The following is a 27,099-nucleotide window of genomic DNA, read 5'->3' on the forward strand; positions in this document are numbered from 1 at the left end:
TAGAAGTAACTTGCCCTGCTGAGAATGAAAATTTTATATTCGAGTGCTATTACTTTTGTGGCACTGAAACTTTACATATAACACATTTTTATTGCTGCATTATTCACAATAGCCAAGATAAGAAATCAGTTTAACTGTCTATCAACAGATGAATAAAGAAAATGTGTGTGTGTATATATACACACACATACATATATACATATATATGTGTATATATGTATACATATATACACACACATATATATACACACACACACACAATGGAATACTATTCAGCCATTAAAAGAAAAGAAATCTTATTTGTGACAACATGGATGAACTTGGAAGACATTATGTTGAGTGAAATAAGACAGTCACAGAAAGACACATACTTTATAATATCACTCATATGTGGAATCTAAAAAAGTTGATTGTACAGAAGTAGAGAGTAGAATAGTGGTTACCAGGAGCTGGGATGATTGGAGAGGGTGGGTGGGTTGGGGAGATGTTGGTCATAAATTTTTAGTTAAATGGGAGCAGTAAGTTAAGAAGTCTATTGTACAACACGACTATAGTTAATAGTTCACTGTAATGATTTTATTTTATTTTTTTCGAGACAGGGTCTCGCTCTGTTTCCCAAGCTGGAGTGCAGGGGTGCAATCATGGCTCACTGCAGCCTTGACCTCCTGGGCTTGAGAAATCCTCCTACCTCAGCCACTGAGTAGCTGGGACCACAGGCATGTGCTACCATGCCTCGCTGATTTTTTTATCTTTTTGCAGAGATGGGGTCTCACTATGTTGCCCAGGCTGGTTTCAAACTCCTGGGCTCAAGCAATCCTCTCGCTTTAGCCTCCCAAAGTGCTGGGATTACGGGGCCGAGTCCCCATGCCTGGCCTTGTATTGAATTCTTGAAAATGCTCAGAGAGTGGATATAGTGTTCTCACCACAAAAATGATAACTGTGTGAGGTATTGCATATATATTAGTTAGCTAGATGTAGTCATTCCACACTGTAGATGTACTTTAAAACATCATGTCGTACCTGATAAATACATACGATTTATCCACCAGTGTAAAAAAATATGTAAACACAGTGCCAGATTAAATCCAGCAATCTATCAAAAGAATAATTCATTTAGGATTTATCCTAGGAATGCGAATATGAATCACCACTACAGCTCCATCAATATAATTAATCACAATCAAGAAATCCTTTATTAACATTTATACAATTATTCAGGAAATATTTCTAAAATGTCTACAGTGAGGAGGGCACTGTTCTAGGTACTGGGGAAAAAGTGTGAACAAGATAGGCAAGATCTCAGGGCACTTGCATGAGATGAAAGTTTAAAAATGCATATAAATCATCTTGATATTGAAGAATAAAAGAAGATCTAACAAATGTAAAGGATAGTATGCTCTTGGTTGAGAGGATTCAATAATGTGAAAATATTAAATTTCTTTGTTATTTATCTATAAATCAATATAAATTCTGATAAAAATAGCAACGGTATTTTTTGGAAGTCGATCCACTGTGTAATCTTGAAAAGAAATAGAAATAATAAAAACAGATAGAAAACAAAATAAGCAACAAAATTAATGAAAAAACAATGAGGGGAAGGACTCACCTTATCAGATGTCACAATATTCTGTTGAGATATAATGAAAAAGGTGTGATTGTTGGTGCAGATATACACAATACAGAATAGAGACTCTGGAAATAGACATGAGCACATGTTAAAATTTAATATAACAGTGACATTTCAGATCATTAGAAAAATGTGCATATGTAACAGCATATTGACCCACAAATATGCAAAAAGACCAGTGAAACAAAATAGAAGGCCCAGAAACAGATCCCTGTGTTTTGGTTATTCTTCTGACATCCCAGGCTCCAACCTCTTGTCTATCTTTCTTTGATATTCTATGCTTCCTGAAAGCCATCACCTAGGCTCTCTTTCAAATTGCATTTGGACAATGGATAATGGGAGGCAATAGCAGGAGATGAAAGAGTGGGAGGAGATGGCAGGGAATTTCTTCCTCCTTTGTTTCCCTCTAGCTCCATTTCTCTGGCTGCAGCTGAATTCCTCTACAACTTTAGCTCCAACGGGAAGCTTCTCCTCCATGGTTCCAGTTCTCATTGGGTTCCAGCTTTTACTGGGTTCTGGTACTTGGGTTCTTTCCCTTTGATAATAGCTTCCTGGTTTAAGTAATCCCTGGATGTATCAGTGTCCTTTATTTCTTGCCTTGACTCTGCTCAGACCTCTGTAAATATCATCACTTAAATTATCTGTGTGAATTCTCTTTTCTGCTGGGATCCTGTTTGATAATGTAGTTGGCATCAGAAGTGAGGAAGTCTCATTTCAGACCTAATAACTTATTTAGAGAAGTTTTGCTTCTTGTCTCTGCAACTTGGGGCTGAACCGTTTAGAAAGCCTAGTTCTCAAGGAAGAAATGTTTCCAACGGTGATGCTCTAATGGTATGTAAGCTGAGACTACTCCTAAACATTTTTAGTTCCTCATGACACTAAATTCTCAGACAGAGAAAGCAGAGCTTACTCTTCTTGCCAGGGTGTTTGATCCTTTTACCAAGGGGTTTGGGGTTGCTGTTATGTCATGAAAAAGAAACAGTATCTCTGAAACTCAGGTCATTTACTAGAGCACCTCTTATTACAATGTTTGGTGATTGCCCTCAATGGAAAACTGTGGCAATGTATTTTTTTTTTTTTTTTTTGAGACGGAGTCTTGCTCTGTCACCCAGGCTGGAATGCAGTGGCCAGATCTCAGCTCACTGCAAGCTCCGCTTCCTGGGTTCACGCCATTCTCCTGCCTCAGCCTCCCGAGTAGCTGGGACTACAGGCGCCGCCACCTCGCCCGGCTAGTTTTTTTTTCTTTTTTTTTTGTATTTTTAGTAGAGACGGGGTTTCACCGTGTTAGCCAGGATGGTCTCGATCTCCTGACCTCGTGATCCACCCGTCTCGGCCTCCCAAAGTGCTGGGATTACAGGCTTGAGCCACCGCGCTCGGCCGGCAATGTATTTTTAATACCAGTGCCATGCTGTTTCAGTGACTAAGGCTTTATAGTATAGTTTGAAGTCAGCTAATGTGATGCCTCCAGATTTGTTCTTTTTGCTTAGTCTTGCTTTGGCTATGTGGGCTCTTTTTTGATTCCGTATGAATTTTAGGATTGTTTTTTCTAGTTCTGTGAAGAGTGATGGTGGTATTTTCATGGGAATTGTATTGAATCTGTAGATTACTTTTGGCAGTATAATCATTTTCACAATATTCATTCCACCCATCCATGAGCATGGGATGTATTTCCAATTGTTTGTGTCATCTGTGGTTTCTTTCGGCAGTGTTTTGTAGTCTTCCTTGTAGAGACCTTTCACCTCCTTGGTTAGGTATATTCCTAAGTATTTTATTTTATTGCAGCTATTGTACTGCATACTACTAAGTATTTTATTTTTATTTTTTGCTGCTATTGAGTTCTTGATTTGATTCTCAGCTTGGTCACTGTTGATGTATAGCAGAACTAATGATTTGTGTGTGTTAATTTTGTATCCTGAAACTGCTGAATTCATTTATCAGTTCTAGGAGCTTTTTGGATGAGTCCTTAGGGTATATGATCATATCACCAGCAAACAGTGACAGTTTGACTTTCTCTTTACTGATTTGGATGCCCTTGACTTCTTTCTCTTGTCTGATTGCTCTGGCTAGGACTTCCAGTAGCACTATGTTGAATAGAAGTGGTGACAGTGGGCATCCTTGTCTCCCATTCTCCAACTTTCCTCCATTCAGTATAATGTTGGCTTTGAGTTTGTCATAAATGGCTTTCATTATCTTAAGGTATGTCCTTTGTCTGCCAATTTTGCTGAGGGTTTTAATCATAAAGGGATGCTGCATTTTGTCAAATGATTTTTTTGTGTCTCTTGAGATGATCATGTGATTTTTGTTTTAAATTCTGTTTATATGTGGTATCACATTTATTGATATGTGACTCTTAAACCATCTCTGCATCCCTGGTATGAAACCCAGTTGATCATGGTGGATTATCTTTTTGATATGCTATTGAATTCATTTAGCTAGTATTTTGTTAAGAATTTTTGCATCTATATTCATTAGGGACATTGGTCTGTAGTTTTCTTTTTCATTTTGTCCTTTATGGGTTTTGGTGATACTAGTTTCATAGAATGAGTGATACTGGCTTCATAGAATGATTTAAGGAGGACACTATTTTCTAACTTGTGGAATAGTGTCAATAGGATTGGTACCAATTGTTCTCATTTTGAATGTCTGATAGAATTCAGTTGTGAATCCATCTGGTTCTGGAGTTTTTTGTTGTTGGCAATTTGTAAAATTACCATTTCAATCTCACCACTTGTTATTCATCTGTTCAGAGTTTCTTTTTCCTCCTGGCTTAATATAGGAGGGTTACATGTTTCCAAGAATTTATCCATCTCATCTAGGTTTTCTCATTTATGCACATAAAGGCATTCATGGTAGCCTTGAATTATCTTTTGTATTTCTGTGGTATTGGTAGTAATATCTCCCATATAATTTCTAATTGAGCTTATTTGGACCTTCTTTCTTCTTTTCTTGGCTAGTCTGGCTAATGGTCTATCAATTTTATTTATCTTTTTAAAGAACCAGCTTTTTGTTTCATGTATCTTTTGTATATTTTTGTTTCCATTTTATTTAGTTCTGCTCTGATCTTTATTTCTTTTCTTCTTCTGGGTTTGGGTTTTGTTTGTTCTTGTTTCTCTCGTTCCTTGAGGTGTGACCTTAGATTGTCTGTTCATGCTCTTTCAGATTTTCGGATGTAGGCGTTTAAGGTTATGAACTTTCCTGTTAGCACTGCCTTTGCTGTATCCCAGAGGTTTTGATAGGTTGTATTACTATTATTCAGTTCAAGTAATTTTTAAATGTATATTTTGATTTCATTGTTTACCCAATAATCATTCAGGAGCAGGTTATTTAATTTCCATGTATTTGCATGGTTTGAGGGTTCTTTTTGGAGTTGATGACCAATTTTAGTCCACAGTGATCTGAGAGAATATTTGATATAATTTCAATTTTCTTAAATTTAATAAGACTTGTTTTGTGCCTATATATGATCTCTCTTTGAGAATGTTCCATGTGCTGATGAATAGAATGTAAATTCTGCAGTTGTTGGGTAGAATGTTCTGTAAATAACTGTGAAGTCCATTTGTTCTAGGGTATAGTTTAAATCCATTTTTTTTGTTGTTGTTGACTTTCTATCTTGATGACCGGTCTAGTGTTGTCAGTGGAGTATTAAAGTCCCCCGCTATTATTGTGTTGCTGTCTATCTCATTTCTTAGGTCTACTAGTAATTGTTTTGTAAATTTGGGAGCTCCAGTGTTAGGTGCATATATATTTAGGATTGTGATATTTTCCTATTGGACAAGTCCTTTTATCCTCTTTGTATAATGTCCCTCTTTGTCTTTTTTAACTACTGTTGCCTTAAAGTTTGTTTTGTCTGATGTAAGTCTAGCTACTCCTGCTCACATTTAGAGTCCATCTGCATGAAATATCTTTTTCTACCCCTTTACCTTAAGTTTATGTGAGTCCTTATGTGTCAGGTGAGTCTCTTGAAGACAGCAGATAGTTGGTTGGTGAATTCTTATCAATTCTGCCATTCTGTATCTTTTAAGTGGAGCATTTAGGCCCTTTACATTCAATGTTAGTATTGAGATATGAAGTACTATTTTATTCATCATGCTGTTTGTTGCCTGAATATCTTGGTTTTTATTTTATTCAGTGTCACTCTCATGATATGAATACCTTTTTAAAAAAAAAAAAAAATAGGCACATAAATCAATGGAACAGAATAGAGAACCCAGAAACAAACCCAAATATTACAGCCAACTGATCCTCAAGAAAGCAAACAAAAACATAAAGTGGGGAAAGGACAGCCTATTTAACAAATGGTGCTGGGATAATTAGCAAACCACATGCATAAAAATGAAACTGGATCCTCATCTCTCACCTTATACAAAAATCAACTCAAGATGGATCAAGGACTTAAATCTAAGACCTGAAACCATAAGAATCCTAGAAGATAACATCAGAAAAACTCTTCTAGACATTGGCTTAGGCAAAGACTTCATGACCAAGAACCCAAAAGAAAGTGTAACAAAAACAAAGATAAATAGATGGGACTTTTTAAAGTAAAAAGCTTCTGCATAGCAAAATAAACAATCAGCAGAGTAAACAGACAACTCACAGAGTGGTAGAAAGTCTTCAAAATTTGTACTTTCAACAAAGGACTAACATCCAGAATCTAAAAGTAACTCAAACAAATTAGCAAGAACAAAACAATCTCATCAAAAAACGGGTTAAGGGCATGAATAGACATGTCTCAAAACAAGATATCCAAATGGCCAACAATCATGAAATAAATGCTCAACATCAATAATGATCAGGGAAATGCAAATCAAAACCGCAATGCAATACCACCTTACTTTTGCAAGAATAGCCATAATCAAAAAAAAAAAAAAAAAGATGTTGGCATGGATATGGTGAAAGGGGAACACTTTTACACTGCTGATGAGAGTGTAAGCTAGTACAACCAGTGTGAAAAGCAGTGTGGAGATTCTTTAAAGAACTAAAAGTAGAACTACCATTTGATCCAGCAATCCCACTACTGACTATTTACCCAGAGGAAAAGAAGTCGTTACACACAAAAAAAATACTTGCACACATATGTTTATAGCAGCACAATTCACAGTCACAAAAATATGGAACCAACCCACATGTCCATCAATCAATGAGTGGTTAAAGAAATTGTGATTAGGGCTGGGCGTGGTGGCCCATGCCTGTAATCCCAGCACTTTGGGAGGCTGAGGCGGGCAGATCACTTGAGGTCAGTAGTTCAAGACCAGCCTGGCCAACCTGGTGAAACCCCATCTCTATTAAAAATACAAAAAATTAGCTAGGTGTGGTGGTGGGCGCCTGTAATCCCAGCTACTCAGGAGGCTGAGGCAGAAGAATCGCTTGAACCCAGGAGGCAGAGGTTGCAGTGAGCCAAGATCATGCCATTGCACTCCAGCCTGGGCAAGAATAGTGAAAGTCCATCTCAAAAAAAAAAAAGGAAATTGTGATCATCTATCTATCTATCTATCTATCTATCTATCTATCTATACATACACACTATGGAATACTACTCAGCCATAAAAAGGAGTGAAATAATGGCAGTCACAGTGACCTGAGTAAAATTGGAGGCCATTATTCTAAGAGAAGGAAGTAACTCAGGAATGGAAAACCAAGCATTGTATGTTTTCACTTATAAGCAGGAGCTATACTATTAGGATGCAAACGCATAAGAATGATACAATGGATTTTGGGGACTCAGCGGGAAAGGGTGGGAGGGAGGTGAGGGATAAAAGACTACAAATTGGCTACAGTGTATACTGCTCAGGTGATGGGTGCAGCAAAATCTCAGAAATCACCACTGAAGAATGTATTCATGTAACAAAACACCATATGTTTCCCCAAAGCCTATGGAAATAAAAAAAAGTGTGGTAACACATTAGGGCCACTAAGGGCTCAGATCCGAAAAGAATGAAGTTTGGGTCACTTTGTGGCCAAAGTGATAAAAGAGGAAATGAGCGGTGGAAAGGGGAAGTTGTGATTGCCAACTTTTGCTTGGTAATCAGAGACAAAAGGGACATTAATCAGTGTAATTCAAAAGCATAATCAGAGGAAGAACAAAAGGAGCTATGGATATCTTACAGCAATTGATGGTTTCTCTTTTACTCATCTTTCCTGTTACCTTTCATCAAGAGAACAGGTGGAGGCTAATATTTGAAGTTAGGTTCCAAGTGGGTGCATAATTGAATTAACCTCATCCCTTGATAATGCTGTAATTGACTGGATTATGTGAATCACCTATGTAGAGAATGCGGTTGTTTTGTTTTGTTTTGTTTGTTTTGTTTTAAATCCAGTAAAAGGCAAGAATAGATGCTGAATGGCAAAAGAAGTGGCCTGTGCTGGTAACTCCCACCCACTTTTTCTATCCTCTACTTACCCCTACTTAGCTTTGCACTATGGGAAGCTGAAATCTACAGACTGCCTACTGGGCCTCCCTGACCTCTGGCTTCACTTTGGATTTGACTGATGGATGGCACCTACAGAGAATCAGAGGGTAGGAGGAGATTCAAGATTGCTTCTAAGGCAGCAGCTCTGTTTCTCTGCAGTTACAGCTTCTGCTGGGCAGCCCTCGTCCAATACACTGCTCTCAGTGGGATCCAATAACGCTAATTCCTCCTTTTCCCTTCAGTGCTAAGGGTGGAAAGGACTTCCTGCTGTCACTGATTGCCTCCATACCACTGTTTGTTTTCCTAACCCTGTTCTTATCTCCCTAAATTGTCCCCCTCATTAAAGACATTTAAGGCACCTGATCAAATCCTCTTTTTTGATGGGGCCTTTACAACATACATACATGAAAATTTAATTTATATCTGAGATAGCATTAGAAATTTGTGATGAAGGACTGGATTATTCAATAAATGTGCTCTGCTAGGATAAATAATTTTCCACATAAAAATAAAATTAGATCTAGGCCTCATTCCACACACACAAATTAATTCTAGATGGATTAAATCCCTGAATGAGAAAAAACTTTTAAATTTAAAAATAGCATATGTATGAAACCAGAATGGGGGAATATTTTTTTCAACAAGACACAAAAACCGTAAGCACAAAGGAAAAGGATGATAAGTTTGAATATGTTACAGGAAACTTTTTTGTATAGACATCAAAAAACACCAATTATAGTCATGCCACAGACTGGGAGAAGATACATTAAACATATATAACTGACAAAGATTCGTATCTAAAATATACAAGAAACTAAAATCAACAAGAAAAAGACTAACAGAAAAATTGGCAAAGGATGGAAAGAAACAACTCATAGGAAGAATATCGTAATGGTCGAAGTCATGTGGAATGATGGTCAGCTCATTTGCAGTCAAATAAATTTTTAAAATTCACTAACTTCAGCAGGGTAGCATTTCTTAAATATCAGCTTGGCATTTAGTCTGATAAAATCTAATGTTTCAAGAAAATGAGGAAAGTGGAACTCTCATAGTGTGCTGGTGGGAGTATGACTGGCCCAACCTCTTTGAAGAGGAGCTTGACAATATCTAGTAATGTTGAAGATTTGCATGCCATCTGACCTCACGATTCCTCTTCTTGCTGTATAGTCTGGATGAAACTTTTGCACAGTGTACATAAGCATACGTGTACAAGAATGTTTATGGGTGTATTGATTGTAATAGAGATAAATGGAAAACAACCCAAATAAACTATTATGAATGAATTATATCATACAACGTATTTTACCATATGGCAATTAAAATGAATGAAATGAGAGCTCTATGTGGCAAGATGGATAATCATATGAAGAGAATGTTGAGGAAAAATAGTGCAAGCTACTAAAGCAGTGAAAACTATTAGAGATGTATCTGAAATCTAGATTCAATACTTACATTATGCCCATGTTCCAGGTTTACCCATGACAGTTGTTGAGTAGTTTGGTTGAATTCAAAATGTGTGGCCTATTCTGGGTGTATACTCCTTCAAAACCAGAAAACTGAGAAGTAAATATTAGAATGTGCTACGTTTAAACTTTTAGTAAAAATTTGTAATAAAGTCATTTTCTCTATTGATTCTTTCTTGGGTAGATTATTTTTTAAATTACTTTCATTTTTAAATTTTTAATTATTTATATAAATTTAAAGGGTACAAGGGCAATTTTGTTACCTGTATATATTATGTAGTGGTGAAGTTTAGGCTTTTAGTGCAATCACCACCCAAATAACGTACATTGTACCCATTAAGTAATTATTCATCCCTCGCCCAACTGTCATCTTCCCACCCACCTGAGTCTTCAGTGACTGTTATTCCACACTCTATGTCCATGTGTGTGCATTATTTAGCTCCCAGTTATGAGAACATGCATTTTTGGACTTTCTGTTTCTGAGTTGTTTCACTTAAGATAATGGCCTCCAGTTCCATCCATGTTGCTGCAAAAGACATGATTCCATTTTTCATGGCTCAATAGTATTTCATCTATCTATCTATCTATCTATCTATCTCACATTTTCTTTATCCAGTCCTCTGTTGATGGACACAGGTTGATTCCATATATTTCCTACTGTGAATAGTGCTTGATGTAATGATTTCTCTTCCTTTGGGTAGACACCCAGTGGTGAGATTGCTGGATTGAATGGTCATTCTATTTTTAGTTCTTTGAGAAATCTTCATACTGTTTTCCACAGAGGTTGTACTAGTTAACATTCCCAACAATAATGCATGTGTTCACTTTTCTCCCCATCCTCACCAACATCTGTTACTATTTGTCTTTTTAATAATAGCCAGTCTGACTGGTGTAAGATGACATCTCATTGGAGTTTAAATGTGTATTTCTCTGATGATCAGTGATGCTAAACATTTTTTTCATATGCTTGTGGGCCATTTCTATGTCTTTTTTAGAAACATATCTATTCATGTCCTTTTCCCACTTTTAATGGGTCTGTTTGTTTTTGTTTTTGTTGTTATTGTTGAGTTATTTGAGTTCCTTCTAAATTCTGGATATCAAGCCCTGTCAGATTCATAGTTTACAAATATACCATTTCATTCTGTAGGTTGTCTGTTTATTTTTAAAATACTTTATTTCTTTATTGCAATTTTGGGTTCACAGCAAAGTTGATAGGAAGGTACAGAAATATCCCACATATTTTCTGCCTTGACACATGAATAGCCTCCCTGAGCTAGATTATTTTTAGTGTGACTTAAAATGTAAAGAAAATTAAGAATAATCCATTGGCCCAGATAGTAATTGCTGAAGACTATTCTTCCTGACAGACTGATGGCATCACTGTCACTGTGTTTCCAAATGCAGACGTGGGAGCCATATTAGAGTCTTCCCTCCTTTTCACTCTCTTCATTAAAATCCAATTTCTTCTATGTTCTAAACATCTCCAGATTCCTCCATTCCCACAGATACAGCCTTAATTCAGATGATATCATCATTTTTTATTTGAACCACTGCAATAACTTACATGTCTTCTCTTTTTTTTGAGATGGAGTCTTGCTTTGTTGCCCAGGCTGGAGTGCCATGGCACAATCTCAGCTCACTGTAACCTCTGCCTCCTGGGTTCAAACAATTCTCCCTGCCTCAGCCTCCAGAACAGCTGGGATTATAGGTGCCTGTCACAATGTCCTGCTAATTTTTGTATTTTTAGTAGAGACAAGGTTTCATCATATTGGCCAGGCTGGTCTTGAACTCCTAACCTCAGGTGATCCACCCACCTTGGCCTCCCAAAGTGCTGGGATTACAGGTGTGAGCCACCACTCACATGGTCTAATTTACATGTCTTGTTGTCTCTGGTCTCAACCCTTTTCAGCTCATTTTCCATACTGCTAACAAAGTAATCTTTCCAATACCCCAAATTGGACCATATCTTAGCACCAACTAACACCCTCCAGTATCTTTCCACTCATTTTAAAATCCAAGCATCTTAGCATAGCACACAGCGGTCTTCAGGATGAGACTCTATCCCACATCTCCAGTTTCATATGCTGGCCTACCCTTTCCTACTTTCCCAGTTCCAAACTTTCCAAACTACTGTTTTGTATCTCTTAGTCTTTGGGCAAGCAGCCACACCTGCCTACAGTGCCATGATCTTTCGAAATTTAACTGGTTAACTACTTCCAAGAAGTCTTTCGTTGCACTCCCAGGTGAAGTTTCCACTTCTGTGCTTCCTTTCCATCGTACAAGCCTCTGTTGTCACATCACTCTTTTGTTGTAACTATTGGTTTGCACGTCTGTCTTTTCTTGTTTCAACTGTCTTGTTGAACTCTCTAGTAAATTCTCAAAATGTATGGTGACTGTTGGTTGCTCTATGTAGATACTCACATTGTTTGTAAATAAATAGATATTTTTCTCTTCCTCTTTATCCTATTTCTTTTTTCTTTTAATATGACATTCCTTCTGCCTTCCTATCCTAAAACAGATGTGTTTTTCTACTAATTGCTGCCAAGCTGCTCTAGGCTTTTGTACTATAACTTTGACTGAGTTAATGAATTCCTTTTTATTCTTATTTGGTAAGAGCCTTACAGACTTAATATATGTAGAATTTTGTGTGTCTGTTTAGAAGTATCTCTTTATTAGACAAAGAAATAAACTAAAAGTTTCCAACTTCCTATACGTGTTGAAAGGTTTAAATAAAGATTCTTGGATACAAAATATGGTCTACACAGCTCAAAATTAATTCAGTGACATAATATTATGCTAAAATTATACTTATTTTGAATGTCTAGAATTTTTTGTTAATGGTTATAAAAATACCACCAACCTAGACATTTTTATTTTGCTAAGATAGAATAGAATTACAAATCGAATTACTACAACAGTCCACACATTCCAAACATTTAAACATTAATGGTTTCTGGAAGATGCTGTTGTCCCTCACAGTTTAGAGAAAGTCCAGATGGCTTTGGTGAAAGCCAGACTTTTCTTCCACCCACAAAATTGTCTTTTCAGAAGTCTTGCTGGATGTTTTCTTTGTTTGTCTCTCCATATTGCTACTTAATTTGATGGTTTTCATTTTCTAGTTGAACAATTGTCCAATAGTCTGTTCAGTCTTGTAATTCTTACTGATCAGGGATATATGATTTGATTCGATTTCTCTTGATTTAGCTCCAGCTGTGAGTTTCATCTTTGAAACTTTGGTTGCGAGTTTAAATCTTGAATATGTTTTCTTAACTTCTGAAGCCTTCTTCCTGTGTGTGTTCGAGCACATGAACTAGATTTTCATTATATACCTTCCAGGCATTACATCCACACTGTGACATTCGTTCCAGATTCTCAATTTGAATTGCTTGATGCTCTAGCTGGGCCATAGAATTGTTTACACATTCTTGCCATGCAGTAATGTCGTTTATCTGGCCGGAGGAAGGGGCTGGAAGCTCAGATCATTTCATATGAAGCAATTCAATTGGCTATCGAGGGGCCAGTCTTTCAAATCCATTTTTCATTATGTGTTCTAAAGCAGAATAATCCAAGGCTGTCAGGTAGCTCAGGTAGTTCTTAGTAGTTCAGTGTCTGTGAGTGTCCTCTTCCACAAGCACTGTACACCAGGGGCTTCAGAACTTTGATCAAAATACAGCAGCACATCCACCACAAACTCTCTGGCCACCAAATCCATGACTGTCATTCTGGAGACCTTCGGTTTCTATGCATTATTTTGATACACTATTGATATAGATAGCTAATATTTTATTTTTGATATTCATATCTGTGATAACAAGTTAAATAGGCTTGTGATTTTCTTCAAGTGCTCTTGCTTGGTTTTGAGATCATATTTATAACCTTATAAAATGAAATGGGCGACCTCTCATGGTCTCTCTAGTTTCTGGAGCAATTTAGATACTTCTTAATAGATTTCTTGAAAATTTGGTAAAATTTGTCTATAAACCTTTATTTGAAGGTTTTTTTATTTTTATTTTTTCTTCTCCTTCTTATTTTTTACAAAGGAACTCTTATATTACTACTTATATTTCTTTATGTTTATTGTTCTGGTCAAGTTTCTATTCTACCTTTTTAGATAGTTCATATTTTTTTTTCCAGTCTTTATGCCTTTTCTTTTCTTCTTCTTCTTTTTTTTTTTTTATTATACTTTAAGTTCTAGGGTACATGTGCATAACGTGCAGGTTTGTTACATATGTATACTTGTGCCATGTTGGTGTGCTGCACCCATCAACTCGTCAGCACCCATCAATTCATCATTTATATCAGGTATAACTCCCAATGCAATCCCTCCCCACTCCCCCCTCCCCATGAAAGGCCCCGGTATGTGATGTTCCCCTTCCCGAGTCCAAGTGATCTCATTGTTCAGTTCCCACCTATGAGTGAGAACATGCGGTGTTTGGTTTTCTGTTCTTGTGATAGTTTGCTAAGAATGATGGTTTCCAGCTGCATCCATGTCCCTACAAAGGACGCAAACTCATCCTTTTTGATGGCTGCATAGTATTCCATGGTGTATATGTGCCACATTGTCTTAATCCAGTCTGTCACTGATGGACATTTGGGTTGATTCCAAGTCTTTGCTATTGTGAATAGTGTCACAATAAACATACGTGTGCATGTGTCTTTATAGCAGCATGATTTATAATCCTATGGGTATATACCCAGTACTGGGATGGCTGGGTCATATGGTACATCTAGTTCTAGATCCTTGAGGAATTGCCATACTGTTTTCCATAATGGTTGAACTAGTTTACAATCCCACCAACAGTGTAAAAGTGTTGCTATTTCTCCACATCCTCTCCAGCACCTGTTGTTTCCTGACTTTTGAATGATTGCCATTTTAGCTGGTGTGAGATGGTATTTCATTGTGATTTTGATTTGCATTTCTCTGATGGCGAGTGATGATGAGCATTTTTTCATATGTCTGTTGGCTGTATGCATGTCTTCTTTTGAGAAATGTCTGTTCATATCCTTTGCCCACTTTTTTATGGGGTTGTTTATTTTTTTCTTGTAAATTTGTTTGAGTTCTTTGTAGGTTCTGGATATCAGCCCTTTGTCAGATGGGTAGATTGCAAAAATTTTCTCCCATTCTGTAGGTTGCCTGTTCACTCTGATGGTAGTTTCTTTTGCTGTGCAGAAGCTCTTTAGTTTAATGAGATCCCATTTGTCAATTTTGGCTTTTGTTGCCATTGCTTTTGGTGTTTTAGACATGAAGTTCTTGCCCATGCCTATGTCCTGAATGGTACTACCTAGGTTTTCTTCTAGGGTTTTTATGATATTAGGTCTAACATTTAAGTCTCTAATCCATCTTGAATTAATTTGCGTATAAGGAATAAGGAAAGGATCCAGTTTCAGCTTTCTACTTACGGCTAGCCAATTTTCCCAGCACCATTTGTTAAATAAGGAATCCTTTCCCCATTTCTTGTTTCTCTCAGGTTTGTCAAAGATCAGATGGCTGTAGTTGTGTGGTATTATTTCTGAGGACTCTGTTCTGTTCCATTGGTCTATATCTCTGTTTTGGTACCAGTACCATGCTGTTTTGGTTACTGTAGCCTTGTAGTATAGTTTGAAGTCAGGTAGCATGATGCCTCCAGCTTTGTTCTTTTGACTTAGGATTGTCTTGGCAATGCGGGTTCTTTTTTGGTTCCATATGAATTTTAAAGCCATTTTTTCCAATTCTGTGAAGAAAGTCATTGATAGCTTGATGGGGATGGCATTGAATCTATAAATAACCTTGGGCAGTATGGCCATTTTCACGATATTGATGCTTCCTATCCATGAGCATGGTGTGTTCTTCCATTTGTTTGTGTCCTCTTTGATTTCACTGAGCAGTGGTTTGTAGTTCTCCTTGAAGAGGTCCTTTACATCCCTTGTAAGTTGGATTCCTAGGTATTTGATTCTCTTTGAAGCAATTGTGAATGGAAGTTCATTCCCGATTTGGCTCTCTGTTTGTCTGTTACTGGTGTATAAGAATGCTTGTGATTTTTGCACATTAATTTTGTATCCTGAGACTTTGCTGAAGTTGCTTATCAGCTTAAGGAGATTTTGGGCTGAGACAATGGGGTTTTCTAAATATACAATCATGTCATCTGCAAACAGGGACAATTTGACTTCTTCTTTTCCTAACTGAATACCCTTGATTTCTTTCTCTTGCCTGATTGCCCTAGCCAGAACTTCTAACACTGTGTTGAATAGAAGTGGTGAGAGAGGGCGTCCCTGTCTTGTGCCAATTTTCAAAGGGAATTTTTCCAGTTTTTGCCCATTCACTATGATATTGGCTGTGGGTTTGTCATAAATAGCTCTTATTATTTTGAAATACGTTCCATCAATACCGAATTTATTGAGCATTTTTAGCATGAAGGGCTGTTGAATTTTGTCAAAAGCCTTTTCTCCATCTATTGAGATAATCATGTGGTTCTTGTCTTTGGTTCTGTTTATATGCTGGATTACGTTTATTGATTTGCGAATGTTGAACCAGCCTTGCATCCCAGGGAAGAAGCCCACTTGATCATGGTGAATAAGCTTTTTGATGTGCTGCTGAATCCGATTTGCCAGTATTTTATTGAGGATTTTTGCATCGATGTTCATCAGGGATATTGGTCTAAAATTCTCTTTTTTTGTTGTGTCTCTGCCAGGCTTTGGTATCAGGATGATGTTGGCCTCATAAAATGAGTTAGGGAGGATTCCTTCTTTTTCTATTGATTGGAATAGTTTCAGAAGGAATGGTACCAGCTCCTCCTTGTACCTCTGGTAGAATTCAGCTGTGAATCCATCTGGTCCTGGAATTTTTTTGGTGGGTAGGCTATTAATTATTGCCTCAATTTCAGAGCCTGCTATTGGTCTATTTAGGGATTCAACTTCTTCCTGGTTTAGTCTTGGAAGAGTGTAAGTGTCCAGGAAATTATCCATTTCTTCTAGATTTTCTAGTTGATTTGCGTAGAGGTGTTTATAGTATTCTCTGATGGTAGTTTGTATTTCTATGGGGTTGGTGGTGATATCCCCTTTATCATTTTTTATTGCGTCTATTTGATTCTTCTCTCTTTTCTTCATTATTAGTCTTGCTAGCGGTCTGTCAATTTTGTTGATCTTTTCAAAAAACCAACTCCTGGATTCATTGATTTTTTGGAGGGTTTTTTGTGTCTCTATCTCCTTCAGTTCTGCTCTGATCTTAGTTATTTCTTGCCTTCTGCTAGCTTTTGAATGTGTTTGCTCTTGCCTCTCTAGTTCTTTTAATTGTGATGTTAGAGTGTCAATTTTAGATCTTTCCTGCTTTCTCTTGTGGGCATTTAGTGCTATAAATTTCCCTCTACACACTGCTTTAAATGTGTCCCAGAGATTCTGGTATGCTGTATCTTTGTTCTCATTGGTTTCAAAGAACATCTTTATTTCTGCCTTGATTTTGTTATGTACCCAGTAGTCATTCAGGAGCAGATTGTTCAGTTTCCATGTAGTTGAGCGGTTTTGATTGAGTTTCTTAGTCCTGAGTTCTAGTTTGATCACACTGTGGTCTGAGAGACAGTTTGTTATAATTTCTGTTATTTTACATTTGCTGAGAAGTGCTTTACTTCCAATTATGTGGTCAATTTTGGAATAATTGCTGACCAGCACCGATTGTCTGGCACTCCCTTGTGAGATGACCCCAGTACCTCAGTTGAAAATGCAGAAATCACCGGTCTTCTGTGTCGCTCGCGCTGGGAGTTGGAGACTGGAGCTGTTCCTATTCGGCCATCTTGCTCTGCCCCCTGGATAGTTCATATTTTTTAGATAATTCATATTTTAACCTAGGTTTACAAATTTGCTCTCACAGTTGCTAATAATATCCCTTTAGCATTTTAACGTATTGTGTTTGTACTTATTAACATAATTCCATTTTGAATTTATCTTTCTCACTCAAAATAAATTTATTTCATTAAATTTTCTGAAGAACCACATTTTGGTTTTCGTTAAGCTCTTTCTGTCTCTCTTCTATATTGTAATATATATACTTTTTTTTTTTTTTTTTTTAAAGACAGTTTCTCTCTTGTCTCCCAGGCTGGAGCACAGTGGCATGATCTTCGCTCACTACAACCTCTGCCTCCCAGGTTCAAGCAATTCTCCTGCCTCAGCCTCCTGAGTAGCTGGGATTACAGGCACCTGCTGCCATGCCTGGCTAATTTTTTTGTATTTTTAGTAGAGACGGAGTCTCACCATGTTGACCAGGCTGGTCTGGAACTCCTGACCTCAAGTGATCCACCCGCCTTGGCCTCCCAAACTGCTGTGATTACAGGCGTGAGCCACCACGCCCACCATATATACAAATTTGATGATGTTTCTCCTTATCTCTTCAAGTTTGCAATATTGCTTTTTTGTCAACATCTTGTGAACACTGAGTTGGTTGTTTTCTGTCTTTACCTTGTCCAATAAATGTATTTGTATCTGCATATTACTCTAAATATTATGCCTAAAAAATTTCAACAAGGAACATTTATATTGTCATCAACTTGTAAGTAGTAATTTCTCTTATTTTATTTTTAATTACAGCATTTTAATTTCTAAATATACAAGATGTTTTAGCTATATATCTGTTATTTCTAATTTTATTACATTATGAACAGAGAATATAGCTTATACAGTATTCAATTTCTAAGAATTTTTTGAAGTTTCCTTATGGCCAGTACGTAGCCAATATTTATAAATATTTTTTGTGTGCTCAAAAGCGATATTTTTTTTGTTTGTTAGATTAACAATTCTATATGTCATATATAGTTTGAGCTACTTGTATTTTTTAGATTTGTATTATAGCTTTTTGATATGCTTGATCTATGTATCTCAGAGATAATGTTGATTTTTCTCATTATAATCATTGATTTATATATTTTGCTCTACAGTTCTTTTTAAAAATAATTAATCATTATTTAACTTTTATTTTCTGTTTGGGGTGCCTGTGAAGGTTCGTTATATAGGTAAACGTATGTCATGGGGGTTTGTTGTACAAGTTGTTTCATTACCCAGATATTAAGCCTGGAACCCAATAGTTACCTTTTCTGCTCCTCTCCCTCCTCTCTCAGGTAGATCCCACAGTGCTCTGCAGTTCTGTTATTCCTGCTTTACACATGTAGAGACTCTATTGCTTCTTATCGGTAAATACTGTCTCTCTGTTGTTATTAATATTTCATGTTTTAATTACTACTTTGTGAGATATGATGATTGCTATATGAGCTTTATTTTAGTATCTGTCTAGTACACCTTTTCACAACCTTTTATTTTCAACCTTTCTGTATCATTTTGTTAATCAATATGTCTTTATAGATAAAATATTGGTGAACCTTCTTTATTTAAAAATCTAGGCCAATAATTCTGTCTTTTAATTAATGATAATTAATTATTTTAATTGCTGTCACATAATGAGTATTTTTTTGACATACTTTTTTTGTTGTTACTAATTATACTTTTTTAAAACTCTCTCTTCTTCATTTCTGTTAGATGAAACTTTATTTTGTTGGTTTAAAATTAATGCATTTTCTTATGGTGCTTGCACATATCCTAAGACCAGTATTTATGTTCATTTGTTCTGTTATGTTCTTAAACATAAATATCACTATAAAAATACAAGTTCTTTAGCAAGATTTTCTTCTCCCATTCTTTTCTTTTCTTTTCTTTTTTTTTTTGAGATGGAATCTTGCTCTGTCGCCATGCTGGAGTGCAGTGGGGTGATCTCAGCTCACTGCAACCTCCTTCTCCCGAGTTCTAGTGATTCCCCAACTTAACCTCCCAAGTAGCTGGGATTGCAGGCACGTACCACCACACCTGTCTAATTTTTTTTGGTATTTTTTTTTTAGCAGAGACGGGGTTTCACCATGTTGGCCAAGATGGTCTCGATCTCTTGACCTCGTGATCCGCCTGCCTCTGCTCCCAAAGTGCTGAGATTACAGGCATTAGCCACTGTGCCTGGCCTCCTTCTCCCACTCTTATCATCTTGGTATTATCTAGAACTTTAGTTATGGGTTATTACAGTTTTTTTTTCTTTGGTTAATAGATTAATAAGCTTTATTATTTTCTTAACTTCCCTTATCTCTTGCAATATCCTTCTGGTTTTATCTGCTCATTTGAGTCTATTTTGCAAGAGTGTTTTCAAAATGCATCTAAGTGAGGATTCCTCTGCTTGAAAATATGGTTCTAACATTTGAATGGCAGTTGGCTGCATATACTATCTTAGGTACAAAGTTTTTTCTTCAATATTTTTAAAATATTGCCCCATCCTTTTTTGTATCCAGTGTTGCTGTTGAGAAATCTGTCACTCAGATCATTTTTCCTTTATAGGTGGTCGGCTATTTCTTTGGAATCGTTGCATTTGATCTTATTTTTATCAGATACATTAGACAGTGTGTCTAGGTATGGATCTTCCTCATCTGTACCTGTTAGCATTAAATGAGCACTTTTAAGCTCAGGTCTTTCTGTCAGTACTACTGGGAAATGTCATTGTTTTCTTTTTCTATTAATTGTTTTCTTTCATGCTTAGACTGTTGCTGTTCATTAGCACTTCTATCTGTATCCTTGATGTACTTTAGTTTTCTTTTTTTCTTGCTCTCTACTTCTCATTCTATCTTTTTATTCCTTCCTATTCTGTAAGAGTTTCTCAAGTAGTTTATTCAACTCATCAATTTTCCTTGGCTATATCCATTCCGTTATTTATTGTGTCTATTAAGCCAATTATTTTTATTATATTTTGTATAGCTAATATTTTCACTAAGTTCCTTTCTGTGAGTTTTTGTTTCAGCTGTGTATTACCCCTTTTATCCCTTTAAGAAAATGTACTCATTTTAAATACTTAACATGTTTTAGTAATTTAATTTTATGTAGTATGTGTTTCTCAGTTTTTTCTGCATTCTATATTGGTTGCATTCTTCAGGATATAGTCAATTTGGCCTATAGACATCATGTTCCCTTGGATATATCAGCTGCCTTGTCTGGCAATATGCATGAGAGAAGGAGCTCATTCCCAGGCCTCTGTTTGTGAATCCACAGGTGAGTTCATAGAGAGGAGATGGAGGGCAGAACAGGATAGGGAGCCCTAGATACCACAGAAATCCTGGTGCTGACCATCCTCTGCTGCTACTCCACCAAACAACTCAGTGGTCAGAAATATATCCTTAAGCACTGAGCAAAGCAGCCTGGAAAAAAGACAAGCTCCTTAGACTGTAACACGTTACAGCGGAGGGTTCAAAAGAAAAGTGGTGAGGAAATGAATGCCCCCAGACAAGGTACACTCCTAACATTTGTAGGGCCTAGGGCAGGAGTAAAATGAAGGCCCACATATTATTTATCTAAATATTTAAAAGTTATAAATAAAGTAAAAAAAAAAAAAACAACTGTTCAGTAAAATATATTCTATACCTCTACATTGACAAATGCACTGTCATAATATCCTGGAAGACTAGGTTAAATTTAGAATTCTTAGTCTCCTTTTAGTTTCATGCCACAGTGTGGCAGTGGAGCAAACTGACCCCAGGGCATCTTCTTACTCTAGCATAAAGGAGTCTCATGCATGTCCATAGACACTGCAACTTTGCATGCCCAAACTCTGACCACATTCTCCACCAACTGTCACCCCATGGACTAGGGTTGTACACACTAATGATGAGGACCTGGTCTACCCTTGGAAAGATGGGACTGAGGAAGAGGCCTGCCCAGCCCCTATCAATGAGATCAGGACCATATTACTACCTGGAATGTGGTCCAGAGGGGATGCATGGACTCTGGAAAGGACAAAGGGCAGGGGCCCCTCTTGCCTGGGAATACATGCAGTATTGCTGAGGGTGGCTGATTTCCCAGCATCTGCTCTCTTCACTCCTTATCTTCTTGGAGCTTTGGTGCTACCCTAATGCTACTAAATTACCTTGGGAGGGCTGGGCTCTCACCTGCGGATTTCTACCTATCAGTGACCGTAGGGTAAGCCATCATTTCCCCAATGCACATGGAGGAAGGAAGAGCAAATCTGAAGACTTTCCCCATTCCATCCACCCAGTCTTCTGTCATTGTCCATCCTCCTCCCTCCATCCATACTATAAGTAAACCTGACAACAACTCATGATAGCCTTCCTTCCCTCAGGGGTTTCTTGCAATTTCCACCTGAGTTTCCCACACCCTTGCTTACTTCTTTCTTTATAATTTCTCCAAGGTATTTTTCAGGGAAAAATCCTGTAGCCAGTGCTGGCTCACCAACTTTACAGAAATCAAAGGCTCATTTCTTTCTCGTCTTTTCGACTGTGAGCTACTTGAAAGCAGGGATGGTGAATTATTCATTTCTGCATCTCAGCAAATACCATAAAAACTGGATCTCAATAAAAGTTTGTGGAATTGTCAAAGCAGACTAGAGAGCTGTAATAGTCAGGCTGGGGTCTGGCTGGACCATGAAGCCACTCTAATCAGTAGGGCTTCCTTTCATTGAAGTTCGAAGGAGTCAATGAGACCAGAAACATAAGACCAGTGACATAAATGTGGTTGTAGCCATGCACCCAGTGTGGGATTCTTTATGTGACTAAAAATTGCTAACATAAGCATAAATTTAACGATGATCTAGATCCTTAAGATGTTGATTCTGAGAGCTGCCCCAAAAGGAAACAGATTAGCAGAATATATTGCATATGTTGATTGTAAAATTAGAGAACACTCTAATTAAATAGTGCAAAAAGGAATAAAGCTCAATAGACAAAAAATGAGTGCATGCAAAAATTAGTGAAATCCCCATAAGGTCTGTTGATTGTAATGTGTCAATGTAATTTTCTGGATTTGACAATGTACTATAGTTATATAAGATGTTACTATCCAGGAAAACAGTGATGGGAACAGTAGACGTCTTTGTACTAACCTGGCAACTTCTTATGAGTCTATATTTATTCCAAAATGAGAAGTAAAAAAAAAAAAAGTCAAACCTTCATAGCTAAAACATGGACAAAATATTTTCAGAATAGTGTAATCAGGGGCAATATGCTTTAAATTTATGGGAAATAAGAGGAAAATGTTACTTAATATTGTGGGTGGTACATCTGCCAAACTCTTTAGGAGTTTCTAAGGCCTGAATATACTAATAGGTATAAGAAAAGTGTAGAAAAATTCACAAGTAATTAATTCATAATTTTTATGTAAAAAATGCTCTTTGGGCTACAACTTTCATAATTTCTTTGATGACATTCAAAGATAAAATATGCCACTGGGTGAAAATACTGGAATCTGGTGCCCAGCATGGCAACATTATCCAAAATGGAGAAATGATATCAGGTGCCGAATGAACTCAAAAGACAGGAACCTGGGTTTGAATCCAGACTCCGACAGCTACTAAATTAGTTTATCTTTCCAAGCTTGGTTTCCTCACTGAAAGATGTGGGTAGTAGTGGTATTTACCTTGTAGGTTTTGTGTGAAAATTAAATGAGAAAATGTACATAAACCAGAGCTTTCCACACTATTGTAGTAAAGAACCAGTTAAAAATAATTCTTTCAGCTGTCATGGATTAGTATTTTTGTAAAATACAGTAAAAATAAATTAATAGAAAAATTAAATTTAAAAAGACAGCTATAAACCTGGAATTCCAATTATTAGATCCAACAGATACAACATTACACTTTCAAATTGCTATAAAAATTCTTGCCAGCCTTTTAAATTTTTTGCCTTTTTGATAATAGTCATTTTAATGGGGTGAGATAATATGTCATTTGTGGAGAAAGTAATATCTCATTTGCAGAATTCTTATACATTGTTAGTGAGAATGTAAATTAGTACAACCACTATGGAAAACAGTATGGAGATTTCCCACTACTGGGAAGGAAATCAGCATATCCAAAGGAAAGGAAATCAGCATATCAAAGAGATGCCTGCACCCCCATGTTTATTGCAACAATATTCACAATAGCCAATACATGGAATCAAACTAAATGCCCATTAACAAATAAATGAATAAAGAAAATGTGGGGGCTGGGTGTGGTGGCTCATGCTTGTAATCCCAGGACTTTGGGAGGCCAAGGTGGGTGGATCACTTGAGGTCAGGAGTTTGAGACCAGCCTGACCAACATGGTGAAACCCCCATGTCTACTAAAAATACAAAAATTAGCTGGGCATGGTGGCACCCACCTGCAGTCCCAGCTACTCAGGAGGCTGAGGCAGGAGAATCACTTGAACCAGGCAGAGGTTGCAGTGAGCTAAGATTGTATCACTCCAACCTGGGTGACAGAGCGAGACTCGGTCTCAAAAAAGAAAAAAAAGATGGAAAAACTGGGGGGGGGGGCGGAGCAAGATGGCCGAATAGGAACAGCTCCAGTCTCCAACTCCCAGCGTGAGCGACACAGAAGACCGGTGATTTCTGCATTTTCAACTGAGGTACTGGGGTCATCTCACTAGGGAGTACTGGACAATCGGTGCTGGTCAGCTGCTGCAGCCTGACCAGTGAGAGCTGAAGCAGGGCGAGGCATCGCCTCACCTGGAAGCGCAAGGGGGAAGGGAATCCGTTTCCCTAGCCAGGGGAACTGAGACACACAACACCTGGAAAATCAGGTAACTCCCACCCCAATACTGCGCTTTAAGCAAACAGGCACACCAGGAGAATATATCCCACACCTGGCTGGGAGGGTCCCACGCCCACAGAGCCTCCCTCACTGCTAACTCAGCAGTCTGCGGCGATCTATCCGCAAGGCAGCAGCGAGGCTGGGGGAGGGGCGCCCGCCATTGCTGAGGCTTAGGTAGGTAAACAAAGCCGCTGGGAAGCTCAAACTGGGTGGAGCTCACAGCAGCTCAAGGAAGCCTGCCTGTCTCGGTAGACTCCACCTCTGAGGACAGCGCACAGCTGAAGACCAATAGGGGAAGCAGCGGGGGCCGGTGCAGACGCGAACAACTCTGTCTCAGAGCTTTGGGGAGAGCCATGGATCTCCCCACACGGAGGTTGAGATCTGAGAATGGACAGACTGCCTGCTCAGGTGGGTCCCTGACCCCTGAGTAGCCTAGCTGGGAGACATCCCCCACTAGGGGCAGTCTGACACCCACACTTCACAGGGTGGAGTACACCCCTGAGAGGAAGCTTCCAAAGGAAGAATCAGACAGGTACACTCGCTGTTCAGCAATATTCTATTGTCGGTAACCTCTGCTGCTGATACCCAGGCAAACAGGGTCTGGAGTGGACCTCAAGCAATCTCCAACAGACCAACAGACAGTCCTTCTGACTGTCAGAAGGAAAACTATCAAACAGGAAGGACACCTATACCAAAACCCCATCAGTATGTCACCATCATCAAAGACCAGAGACAGATAAAACCACAAAGATGGGGAAGAAGCAGGGCAGAAAAGCTGGAAATTCAAAAATAAGAGCGCATCTCCCCCTGCAAAGGAGCGCAGCCCATCGCCAGGAACGGATCAAAGCTGGTCAGAGAATGACTTTGACGAGATGAGAGAAGAAGGCTTCAGTCCATCAAACTTCTCAGAGCTAAAGGAGGAATTACGTACCCAGCGCAAAGAAACTAAAAATCTTGAAAAAAGAGTGGAAGAATTGACAGCTAGACTAATTAATGCAGAGAAGATCATAAACGAAATGACAGAGATGAAAACCATGACACGAGAAATACGTGACAAATGCACAAGCTTCAGTAACCGACTCCATCAACTGGAAGAAAGAGTATCAGCGATTGAGGATCAAATGAATGAAATGAAGCGAGAAGAGAAACCAAAAGAAAAAAGAAGAAAAAGAAATGAACAAAGCCTGCAAGAAGTATGGGATTATGTAAAAAGGCCAAATCTACGTCTGATTGGGGTGCCTGAAAGTGAGGGGGAAAATGGAACCAAGTTGGAAAACACTCTTCAGGATATCATCCAGGAGAACTTCCCCAACCTAGTAGGGCAGGCCAATATTCAAATTCAGGAAATACAGAGAAAGCCACAAAGATACTCCTCCAGAAGAGCAACTCCAAGACACATAATTGCCAGATTCACCAAAGTTGAAATGAAAGAAAAAATCTTAAGGGCAGCCAGAGAGAAAGGTCGGGTTACCCACAAAGGGAAGCCCATCAGACTAACAGCAGATCTCGCGGCAGAAACTCTCCAAGCCAGAAGAGAGTGGGGGCCAATATTCAACATTCTTAAAGAAAAGAATTTTCAACCCAGAATTTCATATCCAGCCAAACTAAGTTTCATCAGTGAAGGAGAAATAAAATCCTTTACAGATAAGCAAATGCTTAGAGATTTTGTCACCACCAGGCCTGCCTTACAAGAGACCCTGAAGGAAGCCTAAACATGCAAAGGAACAACCAGTACCAGCCATTGCAAAAACATGCCAAAATGTAAGACCATCGAGGCTAGGAAGAAACTGCATCAACTAACGAGCAAAATAACCAGTTAATATCATAATGACAGGATCAAGTTCACACATAACAAATTAACCTTAAATGTAAATGGACTAAATGCTCCAATTAAAAGACACAGACTGGCAAACAGGATAAAGAGTCAAGACCCATCAGTCCGCTGTTTTCAGGAGACCCATCTCACATGCAGAGACATACATAGGCTCAAAATAAAGGGATGGAGGAAGATCTACCAAGCAAATGGAGAACAAAAAAAAAGCAGGGGTTGCAATCCTAGTCTCTGATCAAACAGACTTTAAACCATCAAAGATCAAAAGAGACAAAGAAGGCCATTACATAATGGTAAAGGGATCAATTCAACAGGAAGAGCTAACTATCCTAAATATATATGCACCGAATACAGGAGCACCCAGATTCATAAAGCAAGTCCTTAGAGACTTACAAAGAGACTTAGACTCCCATACAATAATAATGGGAGACTTCAACACTCCACTGTCAACATTAGACAGATCAACGAGACAGAAAGTTAACAAGGATATCCAGGAATTGAACTCATCTCTGCACCAAGCGGACCTAACAGACATCTATAGAACTCTCCACCCCAGATCAACAGAATATACATTCTTCTCAGCACCACATCACACTTATTCCAAAATTGACCACATAATTGGAAGTAAAGCACTTCTCAGCAAATGTCAAAGAACAAAAATTATAACAAACTCTCTCTCAGACCACAGTGCAATCAAACTAGAACTCAGGACTAAGAAACTCAATCAAAATTGCTCAACTACATGGAAACTGAACAACCTGCTCCTGAATGACTACTGGGTACATAACGAAATGAAAGCAGAAATAAGGATGTTCTTTGAAACCAATGAGAACAAAGATACAACATGCCAGAATCTCTGGGACACATTTAAAGCAGTGTGTAGAGGGAAATTTGTAGCACTAAATGCCCACAAGAGAAAGCAGGAAAGATCTAAAATTGACACTCTAACATCACAATTAAAAGAACTAGAGAGGCAAGAGCAAACACATTCAAAAGCTAGCAGAAGGCAAGAAATAACTAAGATCAGAGCAGAACTGAAGGAGATAGAGACACAAAAAACCCTCCAAAAAATCAATGAATACAGGAGTTGGTTTTTTGAAAAGATCAACAAAATTGACAGACTGCTAGCAAGACTAATAAAGAAGAAAAGAGAGAGGAATCAAATAGACACAATAAAAAATGATAAAGGGGATATCACCACC

The 27,099-nt window shown here is 37.9% G+C and overlaps 1 long non-coding RNA gene and 1 pseudogene across 1 annotated transcript; one reads left to right on the plus strand and one right to left on the minus strand.

The window, feature by feature from the left end:
• Positions 1 to 6,209: 6,209 nt before the first annotated feature.
• LOC117063412 lies at positions 6,210 to 25,974 on the plus strand. Its single transcript, XR_004428912.1, has 3 exons — positions 6,210 to 6,571; positions 11,083 to 11,087; positions 25,964 to 25,974. It is a non-coding gene; the product is annotated as an uncharacterized LOC117063412 (long non-coding RNA).
• LOC117063411 lies at positions 12,542 to 13,218 on the minus strand (annotated as a pseudogene).
• Positions 25,975 to 27,099: the final 1,125 nt, after the last annotated feature.

The sequence above is a fragment of the Trachypithecus francoisi genome, unplaced genomic scaffold (assembly GCF_009764315.1).
Source record: "Trachypithecus francoisi isolate TF-2019V2 unplaced genomic scaffold, Tfra_2.0 Lachesis_group18, whole genome shotgun sequence".
Taxonomy (NCBI): Eukaryota; Metazoa; Chordata; class Mammalia; order Primates; family Cercopithecidae; genus Trachypithecus; species Trachypithecus francoisi.